General features: G+C 42.7%; 2 long non-coding RNA genes across 2 annotated transcripts in view; both read right to left on the bottom strand.

The window, feature by feature from the left end:
* LOC144823370 (uncharacterized) overlaps positions 1–21,638 on the bottom strand; it is a 438,528-nt gene that overhangs the window by 405,523 nt on the left and 11,367 nt on the right. The window lies entirely within an intron of this gene.
* On the bottom strand, positions 3,604–20,400 carry LOC144823374 (uncharacterized). The gene is made up of 4 exons (XR_013608778.1): positions 20,347–20,400; positions 20,214–20,251; positions 19,510–19,584; positions 3,604–5,134 (listed from the first exon to the last, which is right to left on the bottom strand). It is a non-coding gene; the product is annotated as an uncharacterized LOC144823374 (long non-coding RNA).

Raw genomic sequence — 21,638 nt, 5'->3', positions numbered from 1 at the left:
AGTCTCTATGCTTCCCATCAAAATCCCTAATGTATATTTTTCCCGCATAAATTCTATATGTACAAAATTCCTTTGGAATAATAAACACCCTCGTATTGCCTTGCTTAAACTTTCTCGTCCTAAAACTGAAGGTGGTGTCCGTTTCCCTCTTTTTAAAGGCTACCATTCAGCTTTTTTACTTAAACCATCATTTTCATTAGCTTATGATTTTCAAACCATGCCAGTCCCCAAATGGGTTCTTTTTGAACGCTCCCTTTTGAAGGATTTTCCTTTTAAACATGTTGCTTTTATGTCCAACTGTTCCTTTATATCTCAATACCCCATTTTGAAATTTTCGCAAACTCTTATCTCTAATGCTTTTTCTAAGGATGTAAGCCCATTGCAATGTTTTTTATCTTCCATTATTTGGTATAATAAATTTCTCAAATATAAGGGTAAATCTTTTTACTACAAGTATTGGAAGGAGAAGAATGTATCCTTTGTATATCAATTCCTCCTTAATTTTAATATTGTTCCCTTCCAAGATTTGCAACTAAGGTACCGACTCCCTGATGCTCTTTTTGGTGAATACACTATTATTACTACTGCTATTCAATCCTACTTAGCTACTTTCACACTTCCAACTGAATTTCCCGTTGTAACCCCTTCATCTCCTTTATATCCTTTGTTTTCTACCCACACTCCTAAGACTGCTTTTGTTTATAACATATTGCTATCTGTTGCTCAAGCCCGTCCTAAATCTAATGTTGAACTTACTTGGGAAAAAAATGTATCTGTCTCTTTTTCTATTAATATGTGGGAGAAAATTTGGGCCAAGTTATTTAAAGGTTCTGCAGCTGCACGTGTGACTCAACCTCTATATTTTGTATATTGTAGAGCGGTTATTACTCCCGTTAGCATTTATAAATTTTCTCCTAATTCCTCTCCCATATGTTGGTCTTGTTCTAATGCTCCAGAAACGTTAATTCATTTACTATATGAATGTGCTACGGTTTCTTCCTTTTGGAATTCAGTTTGGAAGATTTGCATGTCAATTTTTAAGTTTAACAATGCTTTATCTTTTATGCATGTTTTTCTCGGATCCCTTTCGCCTGATATAGATATAGCTTCATCTGAATCTAGATTGTTTGACCTTTTTATTGCTCTAGCTCTTGAGGTTATTCTATCGTCATGGAAAGATAATTCCAAAATATCTTTATCCATGTGGTGGAACTTTGTTTGTGATGAACATCGAATTGCTACTGTATCCTCTTCCTCCATTTCTCAAAAAATAAAATCTGATCTTCTATGGCTCCCCTTTGCTTCCTATCTTTCCTCTACTACTCTATCCCACTGAGTCTTTTCCACCTTTTCCTCTTCTCTTCTCTCTTCTTCCTCTTTTCTCCTTTCTCTTCTTTCTTTCCTTTCTTTCCTTCTTCCTTGTCTCCTTTTACCTTATCCTTCCCCTTCCTCTGCATATCCCCTTTTTGCTCTATTTAATCACATAATATTATGCCTGATTGTATCTCCCTATTCTTGTTGATATATTTCCATTTTATGGCATGTACTCTGTTTTATTCGCAAAAACTATTCAATAAAAATCTATTAAACAAAAAAAAAAGTAATATTAAAACAGTTTTTAGTCTTATCTGTTTGGAAAGGGATGGTTGATAAATACCTAATTAGACATAACTTTAGAAAAGACATAGAAGTAACTCATGAGAGGCATGAGTTATGCCTGTGTTTGTAGCTCAAAACCTGAATTCCAACGTGACTCTAAAGTAAGGAAATATAAAGGCCTTTTTTCGTAGGATCTGGGCTCTAACATTAATGTACAGATGACTACAATAGGAGGGCAGATAAACATAATACATGGGGCACTGATGGCATTTGTCAGGGCAGCAAATATACTCTCCTTTGCATAGTATTGTTTTCCTTTGAGTCATCAATTATTGTCTGTCATTTTGTCTTTACATATACATCTTGGTCCAGGGTTGTGTTTGCCGTCCATAGAGCTAACTCTAATGTCTCATATTTTGTTGCCTTCAACATTCTACCTCTTCATCATTTCATGAAATCCACTTTCTCCTCAAATCCAAGAACTTCATCCAATATTAATTTTGGTGCTCACAATTCCACCTATGTCCCATCATACTCAGGAGCACTATTCGCATTACTTCATATGTTCAGAGCAACAGGCACCATGTGCACAATCAGTGCTCCTCAACATTCCAGTCAGTCATGCACAAGAGTTGTGAATCCTGGATTCTAGACCCAGATCTGCAGGGTTTGGGTTCCAACCCACAGATGCAAGGATTTAGCTCAGTATACCATCGCTGAGCGAGGAAATCCAATTGAACTGCAGCCGCACACAACCCACTTTGATGTTCGTGTTTTCTGGGTTAGTAACAGTATTATAACAGGTTCAGGGACACTGGTCATTCATACCCAATTTTGTTCTTAGACTAGCACACTCAAGCACAGCAGTATGAATGCACTGTGTATTTGAAAGTGTTTTTTCAACAGTCTTACTCCTTTGCGTAGTACATGAATTATAAGCACACATAATATCATTAAAACAGCACATGTGCATGTTGCTAGCAACAAGACTAAAATGAACAGTTCTAGCATGCATTGGAATGTTCCTAACTTCCGACTACCCTAATACTACTGCTTAATGCTACTTCTATACAGCTACACAGTATTCGCTACAGTAAGAGGATGGAAAAGCTATCTTGCCTCAAGAGTTTCTTGGGGCCCTGTGCACTGCAAACCTGTTCACAGTGGATCAACTGTGTTATCAGATTTCAGTCTGGAAGAGAGTGTGCCTTTGGAAGGAAAACACACTATCAGCTAGACTCAGCTCCTCTCACGACTTGATCAACTCTTGGCATAAGAGCAGATGCTCCGGCAGTCAGGGAGGACCTCTCATGATAGCCTGGATTGAAGGCTTCTCCCTCCTCAGTTGTCAATTCCAGGGGTTTGATGACTGACATTTAGCCTACATTGCAAAATAAAGTTGGGATTTTCCAAAACACGAGATACAAATACATCAATTTGGGCTACATGTGTACCCTACATATCTACTGTGTCTTGTGCCACCCGATGTGAGAAGAAAACAGTGTTTAAATGAAAATGATACTTTTACAAGTTCTGTAAATCCTAGTGACATGCTGACCGAGCACAAAAGGCAGACAAGTGCATTTAATGTTTTTCAAAATGGAGTCTGACTTGGGGGTTCAGGACACAAGAATACAAGTCCAGTTACTCCAAGGGCATTGAAAAGTTATATTCATCCTACAGCAGACACAACGTATCCATTTCAGAAAATGACAGAAAGTCAGACACCTGTAAAATATTAGTGCATGTGTACATTTCACACAGTTTTGTAACCTTCTAGAAATTCACAAACATGCCTAGTACGTGCAAATATAAGCCAATCCTAAAACTTCATGTACTCTCGTGATTCTCTGCGCTTATTCACCAGGCTGTTCAGGGAGCAGATAATTAAAATGAGAAGTGCAGGGAGATTGTGTTTTTCCACACTTACCTCTGCTTTTATTTTTTCCTCCCCGTTAATATCACTTTTTCCATGAAACGTCCTTTGAAATTGCATGTGTTCTCTTTCCGTTTTACTAGTGTCATTTCTATTGTTTCTGGAGTGGGTAAGGATTTCCAACGCCTCCCCATGGATTGTGAAAACTCACAATCCATCAGTAGAGTGTTCAATGCATTATGCAAACACTCACCCCTTCCACAACAACTTTCCTGCCCTTAACCCAACTTTAGCGCCGTGAAACCCGTACTATCACATTTTCTTGCTACTAAGTATTTGGACTCTTTTTATAATTATTTAGAATTGTATTTTCAAGAAACATAACTGCACCAGTCAATATCAGTTGTAAAGTATACAAGATATAAGAGTTGATCTTCATGCTCATGATATTTTTATTGATTGTTTAAACATGATCTTGATATGAATATAGTTGCATATGGCAGTGTTGAAATATACATTTATAAGCATAAAAGCAGGCATATACAAAGTCAAAGTCCCTATACGGCAGTGTGGTTAGTAAACAAGTTTGAACTCTATGAAGAGGGTGCGGGAAAGCACCCGCCAGCATTCTCCCCTCTGTTTTCCTATTTTAGATGGAATCTGAGAGTGTCCCCTCTTCGGCCACCTTTGTGGTTGTGTTTCTTTTTTTCTATTATTGTTCTGGGGGAGTATACATTTTGGACTCAAATATTTGATGATAAAACACATCATTCCAGAGGAGACTGAAGGAACGCAACATGCGTAACATACTTAAATTACACAAAACTTTAAATAGGTATTGTGTAGACTAGAAGTTGATAATCATACATATCAGTGGAGTAAAAGTAATGAAGGGCAGAGAGTATAAGGGCCGCGTCAAGCCATAATTTCAGTTTACCGATGGTCAATGGAATTATAGCAATGGGAGACCTAATTATGTGGAAATCTCCATAACCACAGAATCATATAATTCCAATGGCCCTGGACATATCTAATAAGAAAAACATGGCTTTAATCAGGAAGAGGATTTCCATTGCTTTAAATATTACCTCAAACCATGTCACATTTCTTTTCTATCAGTTACCCTTCTTCATTATCTTTTTTTCATTTTACTTTGTACTAATTGCTTCAGGCGGACTATGTCGTTTGAAGGAGCAAATACCACATCAATTACTTTGATTCTGGTTGGGTTTGCAATGCAATCCTCCTCTAATCCACTGAGCACCATGCCACAGTTGGGGGGCACCCAAGCGCAGTCGTAATTACTGCGCCATGATTTCTGGAGAGGGTGTCCCTGACGATCAATCTTCTTCACTCTGCCTACATTCACTCGAAGTTTCAGAACGACGTTTCGACCCTCCATGCCAATTGGATATCTTCTTGCTTTCTCAATCGCTCTGCTGACGTACACCCCAGGACCCAGCATTCCATCCTTCGAGCTTCTGAATCCTGACTTAATAATGGATTCCGCCTGTTCGACGGTGGTCCCGTGGTACATCACGTATAGCTTCCCGTCAATGGGATCCTCGAGGGGCTGCAGGCCGACATCACTGTAGTAGGGGAAATCCTCTTCTGCCCAGAGGTCATTCGCATTTGCCAATGAGAAACTCATTGCACAATCTAGAAAACATAAGGAAACGAAAGAGCATGAGTCAATTCAATTCAATTCAATTCAAGTTTATCGCCGTCTATCATTTGGAAATTAAGTTAGATATTTTCACAAAAAGGCTGTAAACATTGGTCATAAATACTTGTTTTTGTGATGAACACATTAATGTTTATGGGCATTCATGAGAATTTAAACTAGAGTGATAAAAGATATCATCTTAAATCAAGTAGCAATCCTAAAACTGTTAGACCTGACGTTTTTAGCAGGTTTACCCCCAGACTTTTTGCTTTTTAACTCCCTGTTTTTGACTACATTTTTGTTGGTTTTAGGACTCTGGGCACTTTATCACTGTTGATCAGTGCGAAAGTGTTCAGACTGCAATATACTTTCGAAAGGTTGCGGGTCTTGAGCTGGGGCATGATAAGGCCCCGTATACCATTAGTGGACAGGATGAATGTAACCCCGTGATATAACGATTGCCATAGGATGGTACAACATCCAATACTCTAGTAATACTGTGAATATGCTATACTACACCTTAAGCCCTGATGAAGTTCCTAGGCATCAAGGAACGAAACACGTTTGCTAATTTTTAAAAATATTTTGGAATAATAAAGGAACATGATGGACTGAATGTTGTGAAATTGATATTTCTTTTCTGGTACACCTTCCTTTCGAAGAATCTAAAGTGCATATGCTCTCTATGTAAATCCTGTTACTGATTTGTATATCCATGATTTGCATATTTGATTTACTAATAAGTCCCTAGTGTGCCCAGGGCCTGTAAATCAAATGCTACTCGTGGGTCTACGCCACTGGTTGTGCCACCCACGCAAGTAGCTCTTCCAGTGTGTCTGCAGTGTCAGTGCACGCAGTTTTAAACTGTCATGTTGAACTAGCAAGGGCACCCACTTGCCAGGCCTATCCCTTCCCTTTTATTACATATGTCACTCCTAAGGTAGGCCCTAGGTACCCACCTTTGCAGGGTGCAGTGTATGTGAAAGGTAGGACATATAGTGGTGTGCTTTACATGTCTGGATAGTGAAATATTGTGTATTTCGATTTTCACTATTGAAAAGGCGAGCTCTTCCATAGGCTAACAGAGTTGTCATGTGACATCTTACATGGGTAACTTTCACTTGGGAACAGCTAGAGATTTGGAGTTCAGGCTCTCTGAACTCTGAATTTAATAAAACGCCTTTTAGTAAAGTAGGTTTCTAAATTGAGGGTTTGAAAATGTCACTTTTAGAAAGTGGGTATTTTCTTGCTTACCCATCCTGGGCCTCTGATTGCCTGTGGAATCAACATCTGGTTTCAGATTGACAGGGCACTCCTCACTCCAAACACTCACACAAAGGATGCTGAGATGTGCCCTGAATATTCTGATGCTTGCCCCTGAAGGGGCTCAGGGTGCACTGCACAATGCTGTCTCCACCTCCTGTAGTGTGGCTGGACAAGGGAGGACATAACTGGTTTTCACTGAGCAAGGGAAACTTTCTTACAAAGACTTCAAATGGAAAAAGGGGTATAAGTATTAAAACTAAAACCCAAAAACGTTAGATTACTTCTAGAATCAAGAGGAACCTCTGCCAAGCAAGAAGAGCTGACGAGCTGTGAGTAGGAGCACTGCCCATTTGCTGCGTTTTACTTTGCTGGGTTGACCTGCAGTTGCTGCTTCTGCTAAGGAGAGGGCAAAGACTGCACTTTACTGTGAAACCTGCTTGAGACGGATCTCCAAGGACTTGTGCATGCTTGACTCCTGTTCTGAAGTCTCAGGGAGACAAAGGCTTCACCCACAGCCTTCTTGAACTCCACTGCTGGAAGTTCTGACCTGCAAGGGGGTGCCTATTCCAGTTCAGGGCCCCTGTAGGTTGTTCCTGCTACAAAAAGCTGTGAAGAACTGAAGAAACCAAGAAAATTGACACTTCGCTCTTCTTGCGGCTGTTTTATTTGACGCTGCACAGCCATGCAGGAGAAAATTCTGGTGCACTGCCCCATGTGGCCGAAGAATCAACACAGTGCCTATCATCGGCCAAAGAAACTGCTACACGCTGATTTCGGTGCACCAATCTCTGAAGTCCGCGATCACCACACCAACTCCGACACAAGCCCTCCCGTGTGGCTAAAAGTATCGACGCATCGTTGGACTGCAGCTGAAGCAATTGATGCATCGACCTCCAGCACAACTGGATTTCCACGCATCGCACCTGTGCACCAAATCTACATCAGTACTGGTGCTACAGTAAGAAACCGATGCATCACCTCTCCGCACAGTAAGAAACCAACACTTCACCTCCTCTCCAGTAAGGAACCGATGCATCACCTCCTGTGCATGGCAGTAAGAAACTGAAGCATCACCTCCACTTGAGCAAGGAAGCAACACATCACCGTCCTGCTCATAAGGAACCAACACATTACCTTCCCAGAGCCTATTTTGCTTGTGAGTTTTAACGGATGCCAGGCAGTTTGCCACGCATACATAGTTTTCTATGGACAGAACTGTTTTTACCTTTTAAAAGTAATATTTTGATATCTGTATGTTGGATTTTTGTCATTTTAGTCTTGTTTGGTTTAGATAAAGATACTTTTTTTTCTACACTGGTGTGGTGTCCATTTGTAGTATTTTCACTGTGTTAGTGAGTGTTATGTGCTATTGCTTCACACATTGCCTCTGAGATAAGCATGACTGCTGGTGCCAGCTACCAAGTGGGTGAGCAGGGGTTTGTTTAGACGTGTAACTCCCTAATCCTGACTAGAAGGTGGGGTCCCTACTTGGACAGGTAGAAAGCCACTGCCAACTAGAGACCCCATTTCTAACAAAGACTAATTTTACATCAATAATCAGTAGTCAGTAGACATAAGCTATTTACCTGTAATTTGCAGCTTGACCCATCATAGACTCGCATGCTATGCATATCACACCTCATATGCTTTAGGTCTAGATTAAAGGTTAGGTGATGGCAATGTCTTTTGTGTGAATGAGGTAAAATTACATTAGATGTCATCTGCCATCTATTACTTAGTGAAATGTCTTATTTCATGGGCAGTTTAATTTGGCCAGTCTGTCTTCTATATCTGTCTGAAACCTAAAGTTTGAATGCATTGTAGGGATCCTGAGCTGGTAGTTATTAAATGCAGACATTATTTAAGAAAATAAAATTCAAGCATGCTGAAGTGCAAATCTGCCTTTGTTCTGTTAATCTACAACCTTGAATAAATTTTCACTTGGACTCTGGATGTAGAAATAAACGTTAACAGAGGCCTTTAATTATACTCCAAAACTCTACTAATAGGCAAACAGACAAGCTCAGATTTTACAATTAAATGGTAGTTTCCAATTTTGCATTGTATTTTACAATGCAGAAATGTGCAAGCTTGCTTTTGAGTGTACTATTAGAGCTCTACGTGATATTCTCTTAATTGCGACCATCTGCATTGATAATATTGTTCAAATACAACATACACCCAATGGCTTAGATTGAGATCCCATTTGTAAATATATTGTAAATATTGCCCACTGGGGCTGAATAAATGTGCATGCATGTACTGCTGTATAACTACTGAATTACATTTAAAGATGGCGGCAAAATTGGAGGACTGATGGAAAGTCCTAAATTGATGTTTGTTACGAGAGGGGCCATTTAAATACACTGTGCAATGATCCTGTCTGCGTCGTGACAAAGGCTTATAAAGCTGAAACGCGTCTGATGCTTAACTTTTGCCGAATTTGGATTAAAATATTGGAGTGAAGCAACGCTTGGAATGCCGTGTTCCTTTGTTTATCCCGGATGAGGAGTCATTGATATTATAAATATTGTAAATATGATAGCTAAGCCCATGCCACAATTTCTTCTCTAGTTAATTAGGGATGGTATCATTTAGGCTTGGGCCCTTCTTGAAATGGCAGTGTGTTAGGACATTGAAGAATGGAAAGAACTTCTAAAGCATGGACCAAACACCTCTTCTTTGACTGGATGGAATTTATTGGTTCGTGATTTTTTTTACTCCGTCTCCAAAGCTATTAGATGCTTTGATCAGTTACCTGCCATTGGAGTTACAAGATAATCTTACACCACCAGACACAATGGCCATGGCCCAAAGCTTCTCTTTAAGCAACAGAAGCCATTCCATAAAGTTGTTTCTCTTTTCTCATCCATTGATCCACTTAAGCCAGAGTACTTGATTTTATTGTTTGTTCCTTATATCCATATATTGTGTCCTCAAAGACCAGTAGAAGCTTGACTGAGTCATCAATACTGAATGTGCGAGGAGTATGTCAAGTTTGATTGCTATTTTTCTAGGTCGACGTCTGCACTATCTGGTTTTCTGAAGACATCTTGGGGACATTGAGAAAGCGTCCTTGGAAATGCACTCTGCCCTTTGCTTACCATTGGCTTTGTAGTTTGTAAATCACATTTCCTTACTTTCTATTTGCTGGCTCCATTGTTGAGGTTGTCCATCTTGAGTTTCCCTTGCCCAAACCTTGGTTACTGTACACTTCTGAGATCTCCCTTTCTGTAACCAGGCCTTTAAATCTTTTTCTTATATTGTCACATTTACTATGCATTTAAGCGCAAAGGTCAAATGTCAGGCTCGTTCTTCCCAGGTAGCTTGGTGTTTCCTTTCCTTTCTGTGACTTCAAAGTGAGAGCACTTATTGGAAAGCAAGAGGAATGCAGATTACTCTCCCCAGGGAGCCCGCCCGTGCCCTTCCTGTGCTCCAGTTTACGAGGCTGTAACATAGCACTTAAAACAGGCCTGCAGGGAGGAAGTGCATGCACTTTCTGTGGCAACAAATAATTATGTTTAGGCTCTTCTATCAAAGAACTTTTAGCTTTTGCTTAATGTGACTCTTGAGTGAATATCTAATGATCTTTCTGTTTACAGTCAGCAAGTCAGAGTACCAAACCCTTTTAATAATAACACGGATTGTCAAGCCAAAAGGCGTAGCCTACACAACTACACTTAATAAGCAATAGTATGTGCAACATGTGCAGCTAATAAGATGGTGTGCTATGAATTTGGGATAGTGTTTGAGCATATATTAATTTCCACAGAGTTTATTTATTGTCCTTTGTTATTCCAGTTAATAGAAACTTCTGGCGTGTTTGTTGTATAAGATATTGAAAGACAACGAAGAAATGGAGTGATATGGTAATTTATGATTACATTGTTATAGGATAATGCAGATGAATCTGGGTGTCGTTTCTAGTGGCACAGAATGAAAAAATTTTCTTTTGTGGTATGTGGTAGGGTATTATATGTGGTACATCATATGGGGCAATATTTGAGTATATGCAGTGCATTGTTCTGATATTAAAAAGACCTGTATTCAAGATATATGATAATACAGATATATATATTGTTTCAGGTATATGTGTATCGAAGGAACTATGATGGATAATAATATGTTGGATCTTGAATATTAGGAAATCAGGTGAACTATTATGTCCTTACCCTGCTATTTTTTTTTGGGTGGTGGACTTTACATTTTATGTATCACGTTATTCGGTGTTCAGAGTACTTGGGACTTATTTCCATTCTTTTCACTAGCACGGGACTCTTGTTCTAACATGATAAATTAATTAGGTCAATTGAATTATGTTTTGGTAATTTATTGTTTTTATTTTTATTTGGTTTGCAGATCGGATGAAGTCAGTGTGCTATACTTAAGCACGACGAAACACGTGTTGGCTGCTGTATTAACATTATTGCTCAAGCTGCATCAATTGAAAAAAAAAATTGAACAATAAATTGATTTTGGAACTTCGAAAGAGACTGCTATATGGATATAACTGTTCAGACTGTATGAACTTGGAATCTTTGTGAGGAACATATACAGATTTTGGAAACATGAAGACTCGTGGACTTATATTTGAACATTTGTACTTTGTGACTATGTCAACCGGTATTTGGTCTGTTAACAATTTTATTAGCGAGTGCTCGAGGAGATTTGTCTGTGATGCAGCCAGGCATATAGGTTAAGTTGCATTATAACCTCGCGGTAAATGCTAACTTTAAAACGGCTGCCTAGAAACATGTCGTGTTTGGTTTCAAACACCTGGGACTCATACCTCCACACCAGTAACTGGTCTGGGAGGTATGTTTCCACCCTTCAGAAGCGAGCTTCGTGGGTCTTCCCGGTACCAGCTTTCTCGACCAGGGCAGCAGAAAATGGATGCTGCCAGCCAGACATATTTCTGCCCTCCTGCCACTGAGCCAAGCTCGAGCAGAGGAAGGCATGACAATAGGCATCCTGTCAGAGAGAGGTGTAGCCACCTCCCAGACAGGGTTTAGTGTATTGGGGCTGGGTGGGTGCACTCTGAGAGTGCCAGAAAATGTGCACTGGGGGCACATTTGGTGTCCCTGTGCATAGTCCAGCTCAAACCAGTTCTGGGAGCCATTGGCTCCTGCTCTGGTGCAAAACTGGACAAAGGACATGGGTGTAGCCACCCCTCTGTCATGCACCTCCCCTAGGAGGGTCCCTTAAATCTGTCCTACCCTCTCCCGTGGGTATAAAGTGGGTTACCTGGCTACAGGACATTAGATTTTACCTGGACAAGATTCTACTAAGAAGAAACCAAATACTTCGACCGTCTGCACAATGCTGGACGACTGAAGAATCTCCCTTGGAGTAAAGGAGCAACTGACCGGCTTGCTTCTCCCGAGCTCCTGAGGACTCCAGAAAATTTCAGCAACACAGGAGGTGGGTTTACGAAGGTCCCTGAGGTCGATCTGCCCACTCAGTGATTCTGAAACCAGTATCCATCGTGGGCCTGCGTGACCCAAACCCCTGTGCACCTCATACATTTGCAAGTGCATACGCTTGTTGGCGATTCCAGAGCTTGTGCATTGGACTCTGTGTAGTCCTGACTCAGAGCAGTATTTGCACTGAAGAAATCCGGCCTCCTCACACTGAGTGCTCCGTGGGCTGGTGCTTTGCAAACTTGCTTGAGGTCTCCTTGCGACTCCTGGTCTGTTGATCTGTGGGTCCTGGTGAGGGTAACCTTATTTGTTCTTGGGCTTCCCTGGTTGCTCCAGATGGCCCTGACTCTCCATTGCTTGGAGAGTCCCCTGGACCTTGATGGTCCACACAGTAACCTGTTTGTCCTTCCTGCATGGGTTGCATTTGCCAAGGTTTGTTGGTGCTCCAGCCGTACATGGACCCCTCAGCACTCTACATCCTTTGTGGGACAGCTCACCTCTGGATCTTGGTCATCCTCGATGTCTCCTGGTCCCCGTGGCTGCAGAGTCAAGCATCCCTTCTTCGCACCTGAAGCACTCGACATCAGTGGGCATTCGACTACTGAGCCCCTGGTCACCTGAAGTGACCCAGACTCAGTCCCATCTGCTTTCAGGTTCCTCTTCCCTAGAATCCAGGCTTGGATTCCACTGGACACTCTTCGCCTTCCCGGCAGCAATACTTATTTGAAGCTCTCCATTGAAAACGAGGAAGGTTTCAGACACCACTTGGTCCCTATACACCTGCTCCTCTGGGATAGGTAACACGGGTACTTTGGTACTCACTGGTGGGTTGGCCTCCCATGTTCCAAAGGGTTTGCGAAAAGTTCTCATAGAAGTGTCCTTAAACTGTAACTTTGCAACCTCGACTTTCCCATAGAGTTGTACGGAGCACGCGGTTGTGTTTCCTCACTGCACCCGTCCTCCATGGGCTCCCTACCTGGGGTGGTTCCTTGGGGTCCCAGTGATTCTACATGCTCTGGGCACTGTGTCTAGTCAAGTCATGATTGTTATACCATTTTTTTAGTATATGGTTCGGTCTCCCCTTGGAGCCTGCTGTGTATTGTGCTACTTACGAATGTTCTATCCAGCCAGTTCTGTGTGCTTTGTGTTCTAACCTGGTGTTGAGGGTAGTACAGAGTGCTATGTTAATAATTACATATTTGATATAACTTTTGTGTGGTTCTCCTTTCATTTAGTCATTCAGGAGGTGATATCCTGGTAAAACAAGCTGCTTTACATTCCTTCGAGATTAATCCTGAAGGCTGCTCTCCACAGCTACCACTAGGATAGCTTTCTAAAGGGTATCTTTGACCTCATACATCATGAGGGTCGTGTGGACTAATAAAAGGTGCCCACTTTAATTAGTGGACATCATAAACCAGGCCACCTTCTCACACACTAACCTGAACCACTCCACTGTACGCCACTTCATTCTACTGTGGAACAATCAACTCTATGCCGTTGCCCCCTATGCCACTGAACTCTACTGTGCACTACACTACTCTTTGCCACGCTACTCTACGTCAATGCACTCTACACCACTTTACTGAAAGCCAATGCACTCGACGCCACTGCACTCTATGGCAATCTACTTCGCACCACTGTACTTTATGCCACTTCACACTAGGCCACTTTACAGTACTCCACTCTATGATACTCCACTCTACGAGGCTGCACTCCATTATACTCTATTCCACTGTATGACACTCTACTCCACTCTACAACACTCTACTTTACTCTACAACAGTACTCCACTCTATGCCCCTCTAGCCAACTCGCTCTACGCCACTCCATACCACTTTACTTCACTCTATTCTGACATACTACCCCACTCCACTCTATTCTACGACACACTACTCCACTCCACTCAATCCCACTCCATTCTACTCTAGGCCACTATGCCATTCCACTTTCCTACACTACTCCACTCAATGTCACTCCACGATAATCTACTATGCTCTGTGCAAATCTACAACACTCTACTCCATCCTACGCAACACCCTCTATGCCATTCCACTCTGCTCTACACCACTACACAACACTTTATGTCACTCCACTCAACTCCACTATATGCAATGCCACATTACAGCACTCTACTCCCTCCATGACACTCCACGTCACTCCATGACACTTCAATTCATTCTACTCCATGCCACCTAATTCAACACGACTCTATGCCACTCCAGACCACTCCATAACTCTCCACTCTATTCCACTTTATGACACCCCATGCCACTTTCCTGTACCCCACTAACTTTTAGCCATGCTGAACAGCAACTGTGCTGGTGTGCAATATGGCTAAAACATATTGACAAAGCCAATAGCTCTTTCATCGGTGAGACCTATTGGCTTTGCCAATGCTTGTTTAAAATGTGGTTAGTAAGGACAAACTAACAAACTATGCAATACTTTTTTTCCACAATACGGCAGAGATATTCTGGATCAGGAAAGTGAAGAGGGAATCTTGTGTGATAAGTGGGTACTGTTTGTAATAATGGAACACAGACGAAATTGCCCGTGCTGAGATTGACTGCGTGTATGCTCCTCAGCTCTCAGTCACATGATTGTTTGATGCTTAGATTGCTAGTACTTTCTACATTAGCGGTGTGTAGAATAAGAAGGCCATCATTTTGTAAAGTGATAGATGTTGTCTATTTTGTAGGTATGCTGCAATGGAAGCAAGATTCAATCTAATATATGTGTATGCTAAGTTGCATCTTTGGAGGTGTAGTAAATATCCTATGATATGTTGAATAGACACATCTAGAGGATTAATGTCGTTGTTATGGCAGTATATTACAAAACGTTTCCACTTGGCTGCATAACATACCCTAGTGGTGGGACGTCTATCTACTTTAATAAAGTCAGGAGGAAGGTTAAGATAACCGAACTCTAGGACCTCAGGAGCCAGATCGCTAGGTTGAGCTGAGCTGGATCTGGGTGTCTGATCTCTCCATGGTTCTCGGTTATGATGCATGGAGACAGGTATAGCTTTTGTTGTGGTACCACAGAAAGTTGCAGTAGTGTGGTGTACCACGGTTGTCTGGCCCAAGTTGGAGTAACTGGAATGAGAGTGAGGGAATGTTGCTGAACTTTGCGCACCACTAATGGAAGCATTGGGAGAGGTGGAAAAGCGTACGCAAATTCGCCGGACCAGTTCATCCATATTGCATTGCCTTTGGACAGCGGGTGTGGATACCTGGCGGCGAAGCTTGGGCATTTGGAGTTTTTGTGGGTGGCGAAGAGGTCTATCTGAGGTTGTCCCCACATCTGAAAGAACGGTTGAAGAACTTGTGGATGAAGTTCTCACACGTGGATCTGTTGTGTCTGACGGCTTAACAGATCGTCTATGGTGTTTTGTACTCCTGGAACATGTTGGACTAAGAGGAAGATGTTCAGAGGTATAGCCCATCTCCATATCTGCTGCGCTAACTGAGAGAGTTGCAGAGAGTGTGTCCCTCCTTGTTTGTTTATGTAGTACATGGCTGTCATGTTGTCTGTGCGGACTAAGACAGCTTTGCCCGATATGTGCTTTTGGAATGCTTTTAGGGCTAGAAAAATGGCTAGTAACTCCAGGTGGTTGATGTGGAGTAACTTTTGTTGTGGTGTCCACCTGCCCTGCATGGTGTGTTGTAGGAGGTGGGCTCCCCAGCCGGAGAGTGATGCGTCTGCTGTCATAACTATTTGAGGAACTGGCTCTAGGAACGGTCGGCCCTTGGAAAGGTTTTTGGTGTTCCACCATTGCAGAGAGCGGTGAGTTCGACCGTCTACCAACACTAGGTCTGTTAATTGACCTTGGTTCCATTGTTGTACTAAGCACTCTTGAAGAGGACGCATCTGTAGTCTTGCATGAGGCACTATTAATATGCAAGAGGCCATCATTCCTATGCGTTGCATAAACACATGAGCTGAAAGAGAGTGCTGCAGTTGGAATTTGGTTAGAAGAGCTTGCATGTTTGTTATCGTGGCAGGAGAGGTATAAGCTAGCGATGTTGAGGTGTTTATTGTGGCACCGAGATATTGTTGTACGTGGGACGGTTGTAGGTGGGACTTGGTGTGGTTTACTGTGAACCCCAAGTTGTGGAGTAATTGGATGGTGGTGTGAGTGTGTTGTATACACTGACTGTATGATCTGGCTTTTATGAGCCAGTCATCTAGATATGGGAAGACGTGAATGTGCTGTCTTCTTAAGTGTGCTGCTACTACTGCTAGGCACTTGGTAAACACTCTTGGTGCTGTTGTGACTCCGAATGGGAGTGCTTTGAATTGATAGTGCTGACCGTCTAGTACAAATCTGAGATACTTTCTGTGAGCTGTGTGAATGGGAATGTGGAAATAGGCGTCCTTGAGATCTATAGTGGCAAGGAAGTCGTTTTGTAAAAGGAGAGGAAGGACCTGTTGGAGTGTGACCATATGGAAGTGGTCTGATTGTATGTACAGGTTTAGTGGTCTGAGGTCTAGAATAGGCCTTAGAGAGCAGTCCTTTTTTGGGATAAGAAAGTACAGGGAGTAAACTCCCTTGTTTTGTTGATGCAGTGGAACTGGTTCTATTTCACTTTTTTGTAGGAGGGATATTACCTCCTGCCTGAGCAGTAGCAAATGTTCTTGTGACAATGGATGCTGTTTGGGTGGTATGTTTGTGGGGTAGAGGTTAGTTCGAGACAGTAACCTGCTTGAATTATTTGTTGCACCCACCTGTCTGATGTGATGTTGGTCCAAACAGGAAGAAATTGTTGTAGTCTTCCCCCAACTGGAGCGGAATGTGGTGGGGGAAGTGGAGTGAAGTCATTGGGCAGGGGTAGAGGCAGAGCGGGAGTTGTTAGTTTTGCCTCTGCCTTTATTGTTGTTACCCCTGTAACCCCCTCTTTGGTAGCCCCTACTGTAGGTGGATTGGGTAGGGGCTTTGTAAGAAGTAGAGGGACTATCTGAGGAGTAGCTTCTAGTGGTGCTTCTACAGGATGAGCGACAAAAAGAGTGTCTGGGAGATTGCGACTGCAAGGCTCCCATAGATTTAGCTGTGTCTGTATCCTTTTTCATTTTATTCAAGGGTTACTTCCACAATAATCCCAAATAAGTGTTGCTTATCGAAGGGTTGATTTGAGTATGGCACTTTGTACTTCAGGTTTAAAACCTGGAATGCGTAGCCAGGCATGCCTATGCAAAAGGACACTGGTATTAATTGTCCTTGAAGCGGTATTTGATGCATCTAGGGCACAACGAATAGAGGTATTGGTGATGGTTTTACCCTCTTGTATAAGTTAATTGACCCTATTCTTGTACTTGTCAGGAAGGTGCTGCATTATGGATTCTAACACGTCATAATGTGCCCTGTCATACCTTGCTAATAATGCCTATTAGCAATACGCCAAATGTTTGCTGCTTGTGACGCCGTTCACTTGCCTGAGGCATCTAGGAGTTTAGACTTTTTATCTGGCGGGGGAGCCTCGTCTGATGTTTGGGAATTGGCTCTTTTGCATGCGTTGGAGACTACAAGCGAGTCTAGTGGTGCAGGCCCTTTAATGTAGGCTGGGTCTGAGGGGGGCAGCCTTATGCTTTTTTTCAATTTGGGGGTTGAGGATTCAAGCCCTAACTGGATCTTTGAAGACCTCTGGCGCATGCTTAATGACCCCTTTAAGCATAGGTAAAATTGAGGTGGACCTTTGTGTGGTATCAACGGTATCCATAAGGAAATCTTTGTCTACTGGGTCATAATGTAGGTCAACTCCATGATATTGGGCAGCTCTATGGACAAGTTGGTTAAATCCCATAGTGTCCTCTGGTGGGGAAGGCCTGGAGGGGTATATGTCATCTTGTGGGATGTTAGGGACGTCTGGGGTACTATAATCATCCCAAGGGTCAGGTGAGCCAGGAGGACTAAGATTATCTAGTGGCTCATTATCTGCACAATCCCCTGTGTCATCGGAGGTGTTATCCCCGTCATCATCATCTTCTAATGGAGTAGGAGATGCTGTAGGGGAGTGATGTGGGAGGGGAGGAGGTGGTGGAGGAGGAGGATGAGGAGGAGGAAGAGAAGGTATTCTTAGAGGAGAGGTCGCAATGTCCTTCTTCTTAGAATCAGGAGCCGGTGCAGGCATCTCTAATGGTCGTTTTTTATAACTAAGAGTCAATCAACCAGTTTTGGCATCTTTAACAAGAGTCTTTTGTGTAGGATTTGGATGGAATAGTTCCTCTGTGGGAGGTACATCTTTCGGTGCCAAGGTTTTTGGTTCCGTAGTCTTTTTCAGCACCGAACCGGTAGCATCTTTTGACTTAGAAACATGTTCTTTTGTAGTGTCTTTGTCCGGTGGACCGTGTGGTTATTTTGGCTCCGAAGCTTTTTTCAGTTCCGGTGTTTTTTTCCGGCTCCGAAGCATGGGAGTCGGGTGCTTTCAGTGGCAATTTTTTGCTCAGCTCCGATTGTGGTTTTGGTGCCAAGGAGCCGGTGCCAGTCGTCGGTGCCGAGAGCTTAGATGTGGAAGCAGCTGGTGTGGAGGCGGAAGAAGATGGCTTCTTTTTCGGTGCCGGTAGGTGTGTGTCGGCACCGGGGTAGGCTGACTCTAGCCTGAGTCACCTAATGGCTTATTATGCTTCTTTGTCGAGCCCGAAAGCGGGGCATGGTAAGCAGTCTCTTGGTGTGCACCCAGGCCCGAAGGCGAGGTTGTGACCGGATGGTGTCGAGGAATGGTCGGGGTCAATGTGTGTACTTACGACCCTCCGTGCCGGAGTGATGTCCTCGACGTCTGAGTCATCGGCCTCGGAGTCGCTGTCAATGCCATGTTGTTGCTCTTGCTCTGGCACGTCGACGCCCTCTTGGAAAATGTCATCCAGGATCGAAGATGATGACTGAGCCATGGTTCTTCGAGCTTGTCGGTCCTGAATAGTCTTCTTGGAGCGGAAGGAGGCACAAGCGGAACAGTCTCTGGCCTTGTGCTCCGGTGAGAGGCAAAGGTTGCACACCTCATGTAGATCGGTGTGGGGAAACTTCGACATTGAGGAAACTTCTTAAATGATGTCCTTTCCATGAGCCAGAGAGTTAGGCCCAGGTAGGCCCGACGGCCTTCGTCAACTATCGGAATTGAAGACTTCGAAGTCGTGAAGAGTCGCGTTGATGGGAAACGCGATCGAGACAATACTGTCGAACTGGGTGAGGATTGCGCGCCGAAGGAGAATTCGTTCCAAACCGGAGTGCAGGAACCACATCCGAGCCCGATGGCGGAATAAAAACAATCAAAGGATGGAGCCGATGCCCATGTGCACTATTGTCCAAAGGAGGAGTCACCTATCTCGTGACTTCCAAAGACTTTTCAGGACAAAAACTGCAGACATCCGAGCCCAGCACTAGGTGGTGATCTATGCACAGTGTGTAATCTGCAGCTCATATGCCTCGAACATTAAAACCGTGTGCCACATCCCTGCACTCAGAAACTGCTCACTTCCGATGAGTATCAGACTGAGGAAACATATATGTGTTGACGGACATGCAACACTGACTGTGCTTGAACTTTCAAGCTTTCCCCACTATACATTAGCAAGAACTGGGACAAGCTTGCGAATCAGTGTGTGACCCCACCCCATTTTCAATATTATTATGTTATGTCACAGCAGGGCTCCAGTCATATATGATACATGAGGAAGATACTTACCCTAGGTGAGCTTTCTGTGGTTTTCTTTGACAGTTCTACAGTGTTCTGTGAAACTTCTGATGGGTATGAAAAGTCCTGTCGATATAAGAAAAACATCAAACTATGAAACCCTGTGTTAGCTTTTCATAAAGGATCAATGCCATCTGAACATGCCAAGAAAACACCAAAGGGCCTTGACTCGGACTCAGTAAGGCTGAGTCAAACTAACTAAAGAACAAAACAAATGCCAATACTGAGATTCGATTACCACTAAACCTTTTCAATAGACTTAATGAATGAAACAAATTGCACCAATAAATGGTTTATTCCACTTTTTTTGCATTCATTATTTTTGCAAAAAACATAAATTTTTGTGCACGGAAATTCATACAAAACACTTATAACAAAATATATACAATAAATACATTTCATTCACACTTCCCACTGAATACATACCAACACATCACGCCTCATTACAAATTTGGCCAAAACAGACAAACCTCATTCATGCTCACACATCATTCATCCAAAAACAACCCAGAATTAGAAAGACAATGGTCCCAATGTCAACAACAGTAAGAGAATTCGAACTGAATTTTTCAATACAATGATTTCCCTAAATTGTATATTTTACATAACCATCATGGTCTCAATGAAATAAGACTCATCAAAATTTTCGGGAACAAATTATATATGACATGGGGCCAGGTCGACGCGTTTCGCACCCCGTGGTTAATTGGGTTCTCCTCAGGACCACAAGACTCTACAAAAGAGAAATAAAACAACGCAAATTTAGACTAACTTGTCTGACAAACCACATGATACCTAACCAGCACCCACCGGCGCCGCAATCCCTACCTTGAATCTTCAGGGAATCAAACCCTCATTCATATATCTGGTGTGTCGGTAATCTAAACATACACACACAACAAGGAGACACAAAGAGACAAAAAGGACGAAATGACAAGACTGCTGTGTATCTTATAGAGTCACTGTCCTTGTCTCAGGATAAACATTACGACTTACCCCTATCTGCATGTAACAGTCATGGAATTGGCAGCAGTATGTTCTGGAAATAAAAACCATTTGTGAGTATATATGTCCCGGCAGTCCATTGGTGGTGCAGAGCCTTGTGTGTGTAGCTGAGCAACTTAAATTCTGCTCTTTGGCGCATTAGCAGCCAATGAAGAAGCTTCAGGCACTCAGACGCTGAGCTGAGTCTGTTTTTGTTACATACCAGTTTGACGGCGGCATTTTGCACCACTTGTAGGTGTGTGAAGAAGTAGTCTGCCATGCCCACAAACAATGCATTACCATAATCTAATCTACTGGTAAGTAATGCTTGCTTGACAGTTCTCCTACAATCTTGCGGGATCCAAGGAAACTCCACTCCAATCTACCCCACTTCAGTCTACCTCATCCCAGTCTACCCCACACCACCAGACTCCAATCTACCCCAACCCAATCTACCCAACACTACTCTACCCCACTCCACTATACCCCAAAATACCCCACTACATTTCAATCTACCCCACTTCACTCTAATCTACTCCACCCACTCCATTCTATGCTGCTCTAATACATCCCGTCTACCCCACTCCAATATACCCCACCCCACTCCAATATACCCCACTCCACTCCCCACTCTACCTCAATCTACCACACTCACTGTACCACAATCTACCCCAGTTCACTTCAATATACCCCAGTCCATCCAATCGAGCATACTCCACTCAAATCTATCCTATTTCACTAGTCTACCCCATTTCACTCTAATCTACCACTGTTGTATGGCGTTTTAGGATCCGAGTGAATTTTCCCAATTCATGCCCTTATATAGGTACAATTCACACTGCCCTAATCTAGGCATAGAAATCATTCCCTTATTTAGACATAGCTGATGCAGACCAAATACAGGCATGGCTACTTCCACCCGTTTCAAAACGTCACAAAGATTTCATGGAAAATCGGCTTAAGCAGTCAGGGACCTTCCCTTGCCTAAATAATGATTTGTCCAAGAACTCATGTACTTTACAAAGAACTACTATTCCCTTGGGGTTCTTTCCTGACGTTATTATGCCCGACTTTACGTCAAGCTAGACACCTTCAAGGTATATATATGCCTTCACTTGCTCTAGCAAGACACGGTG

The sequence above is a fragment of the Lissotriton helveticus genome, chromosome 3_1 (assembly GCF_964261635.1).
Source record: "Lissotriton helveticus chromosome 3_1, aLisHel1.1, whole genome shotgun sequence".
Taxonomy (NCBI): domain Eukaryota; kingdom Metazoa; phylum Chordata; class Amphibia; order Caudata; family Salamandridae; genus Lissotriton; species Lissotriton helveticus.
The sequence above is the reverse complement of the archived record's forward strand: the minus strand, read 5'-3'. Positions and strand labels throughout refer to the sequence as shown.